The sequence below is a fragment of the Oxyura jamaicensis genome, chromosome 4, assembly GCF_011077185.1.
Source record: "Oxyura jamaicensis isolate SHBP4307 breed ruddy duck chromosome 4, BPBGC_Ojam_1.0, whole genome shotgun sequence".
NCBI classification, from domain to species: Eukaryota; Metazoa; Chordata; class Aves; order Anseriformes; family Anatidae; genus Oxyura; species Oxyura jamaicensis.
In genome coordinates this window covers 890,979-899,520 of record NC_048896.1, presented here as the reverse complement: position 1 = coordinate 899,520, position 8,542 = coordinate 890,979, and the positions used below count along the sequence as shown (strand labels likewise).

General features: G+C 55.5%; 1 long non-coding RNA gene across 1 annotated transcript in view; it reads right to left on the bottom strand.

The window, feature by feature from the left end:
• Positions 1-5,018: 5,018 nt before the first annotated feature.
• The window catches only part of LOC118166770, a 42,631-nt gene continuing 39,107 nt past the window's right edge, over positions 5,019-8,542 (bottom strand). Inside the window, exon 2 of the long non-coding RNA XR_004750724.1 lies at positions 5,019-5,263. This is a non-coding gene — a long non-coding RNA (uncharacterized LOC118166770). The remainder of the gene's footprint in view (positions 5,264-8,542) is intronic.

The window sequence follows — 8,542 nt, the reverse complement described above, 5'->3', positions numbered from 1 at the left end:
GAGGCGGAGGTGCTCCGCCTGCCCCTGCACGGCGTTTCTCTATGGGATAGGGGTAGGGCCAAGGCAGAGCAAGCCACCCGACTTAAAAGCACACGGCAGCACCACGTGCATGGGGATGCAGGAACGTTTCCAGCTTTGTGCAGCTGTTGGAGAGGCAGACTGCACGGCTCTGACGTGGAGCGCTTCTGCTCAGTCCCGGACTGCTCCCAAGAAATCGCTGCCACGCTCATGGGGAAAAAGGAAGAAAAAGAGAAAAAAGCTCCCTGCTAAGGTGCCCAGGCTCAAGCAGCTTTAAAAATGACAAGCTTTGAAATAGGGTTTGCTAAAACTTACAGGACAGTGGCAGGAAGCCGCAGCCAGGTCCATACCCCACCACAGCCCCGTGGGAGCCACCGGGCTACGTGCCCGTGGTGCACGGCGGCTGCGTGGGAACCGCGGCCGGGAGCGCGGGGTCCTGGCGGCTCTGCCCCCCGCCGCAGCCCCTGGCGAGCCCACCCCGGTGTTCTGCTAACGGCGTGGGATCGCAGGCAGCCTTGTGAAAGTAATTGCTTCATTTGGGGTAAAAGGCACGTGTGAAAAAAAAAAAATCCTACAAGCACAGAAAGCATTTCCGTTCGACTCGCGGAGCATCTCCCCGAATGCAGAACACATCGGCGGCTGCTTTTATTTGCAGTTCTGATCCCGGCGCTTGTGGGAATTAATGGCTGTAGGTTTTGAAATGCAATTATAGGCTTTGCAGTGGTAATTTTGTTTTTATTTCCCACTGCGTTTGCTGTTGCTCTGTGGAGAGGAGAGGCTTTAGTTAAAACTCATGTAGCACAAGCATACCTACAATTTGTTTGATTTTCTAGAAACTTTTCCTTTCCCTTTGCGGGCTGCAGGTCCATGGGATGTTTTATTTCCATCTCAACACAAATAAATGTCCGGGACCTCGACGGTTCGGGCTGGTAACAGGATACAGAAGCTTTCACCTCGAGGTCATTTCCTAAATCCAAAGCGGGTCGGTAAAGACCGAAGGCTGCTGCAGCCCGGCAGAGGCCAGCCCCGGCACGAAACGGCTCGGGCGGCTCAGCGCAGACGGGGGCTGCAGGCCCACGCAGAGCATGGCAGTGCCGGGCTGAGCAGGGCTGCTCGTGCCCCCTGGGGACTTCTGCTGCGTGCCCCGAGCCCTGCGGCTGTGCCACAGGTGCTCGCATCCAGCAGCACGGGGGTGCACTGCCAGGGGCTGCGCCTCCGGCTGGGAGGCGAGGGGGAAAGGCTTCGGTTGCTCGCAGACACCTTTCTCCAGGAAGCTGACCGAGTTGATGATTTCTGGACAAAACTGATCAAAGCAACAACTCCCTGGAAATATATGTATATATATTTCATTTGCAGATTTTTCACAAATTTTCTCCTGGAGAAAAACCTAAAGACTCAACACCAAAAATGCTAGAAAAAAGAACAGAGTATTGTGACCAAACAGAAGTGGAAGATTGCCGTTCCTGAATGGTCTGAAGACCTCCTGAGATGGTTTGTTTGGGGAAATCGAAGGAACGGTTGTTCCAGGTCCAAGAAAAAGTTTGAGAACTATTAGGTACAAACTTTGTGGTTGGTTAAGATTTCCACTTTTTCATCCCACTTAAGGATGGGAAATATCTTCAACATTTTCCTCAAAACATGACCGCAGTTAAGTAACCCTTGACTGCCCACCCTGCTATCTGTGAAAGGAAAAGTCTTCGGTGGCCGCCATCAGCTGGTGTCTGCAGGGCACCTGGTCCGAGCCCTGAGGTCCAGCAGTGCTGCGGCTTCCCCGTCCCACATTCCTGTCCTGGGCACAGCGGTGGCCCTGTCCCCACAGCTGGCCACAACCCTGGTGCTGTGGGGCCGGGACCGTCCCCTCGTTAACGGAGCGCGCTAACTGCTGGCAGCGCGCTGCGCGGCGCCCGCCGCCTGGCAGGTACTTTGTGCTGGATTAATCATGCATTACCCAAGCAGTAATTTGTGATGGTATTGAACATGTCACAGCCCTGGGAGGCACCAAGAGCTCAGCAACTTCATTATGTACCTCGCCAAGTGACACGTGCTGAATGAGCAAACGTCTCCACATCCGCGAGCATCGCTGCTCCCTCGCAGGGAGGAGGAGAGATGGGAGAGGGAGGGAGCGCAACAGGGCTCCGACAAGAGGGAAACAGCAACAACAACAACGAAACACCACCAAGGGAGGGGAACAGAAGCAGAATGAGCCAGGAGTGGGAGGCAGGTGGGGTGGGCAGGGCTCTGCAGCTCCCTTGCTCGTTCAGTAGGTGCTCAAGGGCTGCGTGCTCCCAGACAAGCTCCTGAAGTTCTCAGCCCCGGGCTCACGAAGTGGACCCTGCGGTGCAGTCCCCACACCAGCTGAACAAAGCACAGTAGCACTACTCGGGGCTGTTAGCAGAAGTCTTTTGAAAACGGGCTTTTGGGGAGCAGTGGGGAAGGATGCTGCCTCCGCAGCAACGCTAACTGCATCGCCTGAAGGACCGCGCGCCCCTCACGCCTCTGGGTGCTGTTCCAGCAGTCAAGCTGAAGGCAAGAGAAAGGAATTAAAGAAAAGTGCATCCTTGGGAGGCAGGGAGAGGGGGCGATGCAAGTTCTTGGCACTTGGCGTGCTTGCTGTGCTCCTCCCCGGCGCTGTCTCCCAGCATTTCTGCGCCTGTCTGTCCCGGCGTCCTACCGCCCGCCGCAGGCAGCCTGCCGTGCGGGCACCGCTGCCCGGCCCCGCTCCTGCTGCCCCAGCCTTTACTGACATTGTTCACATCTTTTCCTGTTTTACTGCGCCGTCCTGGCACGCAGCGGAGGTTCAATGGCCAATAATGTGAAAAAATAAAAAAGAGAAAAAGAGATTATAGATTATTCAGTATTGAGACAACACCAATGAGACAATATTTAGTTTTTATGCATGAGACAAGATGGTAATATTTAGTTTTCATACCCCAGAAAACTAAAAACAAGCTGTTTTCACGCAGGACCCTGCAGCACCCTCCTGCCAGCCCTCGCCACGCTCAGCCTGAGCTGCCGCGTCTGCGAGCTCGGGGTAGCGGGCGCAGCCCCCACCGGGAGACGGAGCGTGTGCATGGGAGCAGGGGGGCCCTGCAGCATGGCTACGCACCGGTAAAAAATAGGTATTTATGGCAAGTTGTGGCAGCACTTAGTGAGTTGCACTATTTAGCAATGGGTTACGAAATGTAATAAATCTATGCACATACACACACACCACAGTGCTTAAACCCCCGGGGGAGGTGTTTGCCGGGGCTGCAGCCCTGCGTGGGGTGCCACAGGGCGCCCCGAGGCACGGGGACCCGCAGGGGACACGCAGCAGAGCCACCGAAAGCTTCACCAGGTAATGGCCTCCTCTGTTTTCCAGCTCACAACTAAATGGTCTTGTCTTGTTAGCACTGTCCTGGTAATGAAAAACCAATGCTGTCCTTGTTCCGTGCACTGCTGGTCTCCAGCCTCGGGCCTCGTGCCGTGCCTGCCGCCCGCGCTGAGCCTTTCTGCGCAGCCCGCGGGCGAGGGCACCGCCGGCAGGGGCAGGGGGCTCCCGAGGCTGCCGGGGGGCCGGCATCGCCCGCTGGGTCTGCGGGGACCTCCTCCTGGCTGGAGGGCAGAAAGGACAAACGCACACTTCTCCAGCCAGTGTGCTGCCTTCAACTGGTGGGTTTGGAAGGTTCAAAGGCTGTTTCTTTTCTCCTCTGCTGCTTAAAATAACAGGGTCAATGTATACACACTCCCCGTAATAATGATAATGGGGGCTGCTGGAGAAACGCAGCCTCCAGATGAACTCAAGACACAGACAATCAACTGGAACTCAGGGGTAATTTCGGTTTCTGATCAATCTAAAATCATTTTGACCCAAGGTATAATTTAAAATGTTCCTACCTCGGTTATTATAGCCCCAGGGCACTGTTGGTTGTTTTCGCTCACTCGCCTGCTTGTTCTCTCTCTCTCTGCTTATAAGATCCAAGGAACAGTTTAATGAAAAATGAGTGTGTGGCTGGAGGGGTCAATGGTTAGTCATTTTGGATCCTTTAGAAAAATCGGGTAGGATTTAGTCGTGTTCTTTTAACAGGGGTTTTCACACTGGAGCAGACCTGCAGAAAGAGAAGTGTGTTCATCCACCAGGCAGCTCTCCTGGCCTTCTTCGTCGCTTCTTGTGCTCCTGTTTTCTCTCTGTCGCCCCACAGCATCGTGCCCTCGGCCCTGAGGAGGGATCTCCTGGAGGTGCCCACGGTCACTGGCCTGACACCGCTGGTGGCGGGGAGCTTCGAGCCACCCCCCTCCAAGCCCAGAGACCGCTGAATTTCCAGGAAATGCACCCAAAATAAAATCCGGCTGAGCACGGACAAGAGTCAGCCAGGACGGGACCCCCTCCCCCAGACCTTTTGGGCATTCCCGGAGGGGCAGCAGCCCCCTTTTGGGCCCGGGAGGGCTGTTTTGAAGCTGTGGTTTCTCTGCGCCGGGTCCTCTTTCAGCAGCAACGGGGTGAAATCTTTTCTGAGAAATAACCAAACCCCTGGGGCCGTGCCAGAGGACCAGCTGCTCCTCCCGTCCTGCTCCGGCCCAGACTTTGCGGGGCTGCCTCCCTCCCGATGGAAGGCGCAGCTCGGTGGGAAACGCCAAGGCAAGGTAACGAGGCTGTGGCTAACGAGGGAGCCAATACAGTGAATCAGCACAACGCGCGCCGGCGGGCTGGAGCTGGGGAGCAGCGGATGCTCGGTGGAGGCACGGAGGGTTTGAGGATGTCAGAGCGAGCGGTTGGCAGGATAATTACTGCAGGCAGAAAACAAAAGAGAGTGACAATTTTCCTGCGGATGGATTCAGCCCTCATGCTTCTTAATTCCCATTGAACAAAGAGCTATAATTGTTCTCAATAGCGAGGAGGGGAAGAACCTAATTTCCAATGTGAGTCAGAGAAGCTTTCAAGCAGAGGGTGGGTGGAAACTATTTATAAAGGACCATTAGGGAAAATCTGATTTCGACGCACAGTAAACAGAACACAGAAAAAAAAGAAAAAAAAAAAAAAAACTATTTATATTTGAGTCTGGGAAGCATGTCCCATGCCGCACAATGTAACGGCGTCCACGATGCGGCCCCTGAATGCTAACACTGAGGGCTCACCCTCGGCGCTGCTGAAGGTTGTGGTGTATTTCTGTCCTTCAGAGCTGGCAGAACAATGCCTTCCTCCCAGGCATGCATTTCAAACAGCAAACAAACAAAACGTGGATTTGCTCTGTCCTTTCTGTGTTGCCTTTAGAGAGAGAGAAAAAAAATAATGAACAATTGGTGTTGTTTGGCCAAAAAATTGCAGAGAGCAAACACCCCGGTGAAGTGCCAAAGGAACTGCAGGACGTGCTCCCAGTTCACATCTGTTTGCACAGGTAAACCTGCATCCGTCTCCCGTCGGAGCTCACGCAATACCTGCCATTCTCTATTGCTAGCATGGACACACACAAACCCCGCTAAAAATAAACTGAAGAAGAGTCAGAATCCAGCCACTGGCTCGTGAGGGCAGAGCGCAGTAATTCAGAAGGCTTCCCTTGGAATTACCTGATTCCTGGGGGACACGGACCCGGATCACGGCGTGCAGGGAGCCCTCCGCTCCTTCGGGACACCTCCAGCTGATGGCCAGGTGCCACAGCGGCCGCCCAGCGCCCTGGAGGCACCGGGACATGGGGTGGGACGTGTGATATATAACTCCAGATATCCTCTCCTAGTGTAACATGTGTCTTGCAGCCAGTGGGAAGCACTTCAGACCCGGGATGTTTCTCCATGAAGTCACCCTGCCGAGCCTGGCTAAGCCTGCGTGCACGTTGCTGGGCTGGGAGGGGAAGACATCACTGCGCAACGTGTGACCGGGACCCGGGGTGTGGGCAGGAAAGGGCCCCCCGTCCCAGGTGAGTAAAGCAGTCCCCCCCCTCCCGGTGCCTCAGAGCAGGAATCGGCTTCGTGCGCCCAGATCAAGGCTGAGCAAAGTCGGGAAGGGCTTGGCCAGGATCGCGGGGACACAAAATGAGCCGAACGATAATCTACTGATTAGTACTGGCTAAGTACAATCTGCTAGATATCAACTTAGCAGCTATCTGGCACGTTTCCTCTGCTGCTTTCAGAGCACTTAACCAACAGCTTTAGTGGATTTATTCCTGTTTTATGGGTCGGCCGATGGAAACCAGCGAGCAGAAGTGACCACAGCTCTCCCCCGAGCCCGTCTCCGTGCCAGCAGCCCTTGCTGTCCACCCCGCTGCCCTCGGTCCTGCCTCTCCCCGTGCCGGTGCTGGGGCCTGGATGGCACGGCCCCGTCTGCGGAGCACGCCGCAGCCGAGGGGGTGTCTGCCTCCCCGCCGGCTGGGGCTCAGGCCCGGGCCACGAACGCGAGAGCTGTTCCCCGCGCGATGCACTTTGTGTGCATGCAGACCTGATTTATATCTCTTCCAACAAGCTGTTCGTTGCTATCATGAGCCAACAGGACCCATAGGGTGTTACAAGACATATTACATGCAGCCAAGAGCTTTAATCCCCCTGGGGGAGTGATTACAAACAACTACACACGTCCCAGAGTTGCTTAATCACTGTTAAGAAATTTCTTTATAATCTGAGTAAATTACTTTAATTACTTGCAACTACCAATTAGCGTTTGAATGCTTCCACTGAGAAGTTTGCAGGCATTAATCTGCTCCCTTGGAATGTTAAATCACCGGCTGGAAGATGGCTTTCGTCTCGGCAGCAGGCAGCAGGCTGCGGGCCGGAGCGGAGCGGCCAGCCCCTCCCCGGCAGCCCCTCTGCCTCCGTTATTGAGTGGCTGAAGGGGAGCGCGGCCTGCCCGCGCCGCAGCAGCTGCAGGAATTTGCCAGGTCGCCCGCGCCGGGAGCGGGGCTGTGCCGGCTGGCACGGAGCTCCAGGCCGTGCACGGCTCCGCTTCTGGCTTAGCGCAACCCTCAGACCTGGAAAAGTCAGCATCGCGGTCTGAGCTTGCCTTCCTGGTCTCCGCTGCTATGGATCGGATTCAAGCCACTTTTTTCTTTGATATTTAGTCCCGGGGAGGCCGCGCTCGTCCTTTCTCCCCGCTCATTGCCAGGAGAGTGCTGGTGCGAGGAGCGCGGGCAGGAAACCCAACCGCCCTCCGCGGCACCCCGGGGGCACGGCCGAGGAGCAGCTGCCACGGCGTCGGCTGAGCCCGGACCGGGGCTCCCGGGGCTGCGGGGAGGAGAGGTCGAGGCAAGCGGGGGCTGCAGCTCTGCGGCAGCTTGGGAAGGGCATCGAGAAGCCAGACGTCACGTTGGGAAAAGCTCCTGCACCGTCAGGGGGCTGGGCAGCAGGAGGGAGGACGGGCACGGACTCTGTTTGCCTTCACCTTCCCGTGCGTTGTGCTCTCCTCTGGAAGACGTCGATGAGATTAGGTCCTCCTCATAACAGAAGGCCCACTGAGTCAAACGTGCCAGCTGTACAGAGCATCGGGGACCTTGATAACTGCACAAACGCAGTTTCTGTAATTTATGTTAAAAAAATAAATTAAACAAAAAAAGAAAGAAAGATCACAATATCCGTGACGCACCAGCCCTGCTACCGAGGTGATGTTTTGGCTTCCCGTTTGAAATGGCACACCCGGCACTGAGAGGAAATATTTCAGTCCACTGGAGCTGACAAAGACTGATTTCCTGCAGCCCTGAGTTCTGTCATCATTTCTTTGGATTGGCCAATAGCTTCCCAAATTGCTGGGGAAAGGAACAGGGTGGGAGGCCGCAGATGATATCAAGGCAGACAGCGTGATTGCCTAAGCCCTCTTTTCTTGGGAACCCAGACTAAAAGTGGAGTTCAGTGCCTAGAGAAGGGGACTAGGAGTCAAAACTGTTTTTGTCTGCTTCCATGTAGCATGACTCACGGTCTGCTTTGAGGACAGCTTTCTCGTTTGTGCATTTCAGTTTCCCCATATACACATACACCAGCCATGCCATCTCCCCATTTCATGGGCCATGTTAAGAGCTCGTTCTGGAAGTGGCACCACCAAACCTAGGGCCTCTGTCCACTTGTGTGGCCCATGCCAAGCCCTCCCGTCCTGCAGAGCCCAGCTTCTCTTTCAGAAGATGCCTTTCTTCCCCTGCCCCCACGCACAGACATGCTTACACATACGTCCCAAATGTATGCATTTCGTAGGTGATAAATAAGCGCTGCCAGCCCTGAGTAGCGAGGGCTGTTTTGCTTGTTTGGATTTAAATAAGGCTTTGCAGGAGTGATCCATCTGCAAGAGCGTCATGCAAATTCCTCTCTGAGCCAGTCCCCAGGCTGAATCACCGAGCCCCCGGGCATTTGTGCACTGCAGGGGCTGCATCCTCCCCCGGGACCGGCTGCACTGCCCAGTTACCCCTGCCACCATCCGGGTGCTGCGGGCGCTGAGGCACCCTGCAATCCTTCCCGCGGCTCCCTGCTCCCGCCCTGTCGGAGGCTTGTGGGAGACGTCCTGTGGTTGACCAGACGGGGATTTTCGTACGCAGCTTGTACGGTCAGGAGGGTTCTTCCCATGCCCTGAAGGACA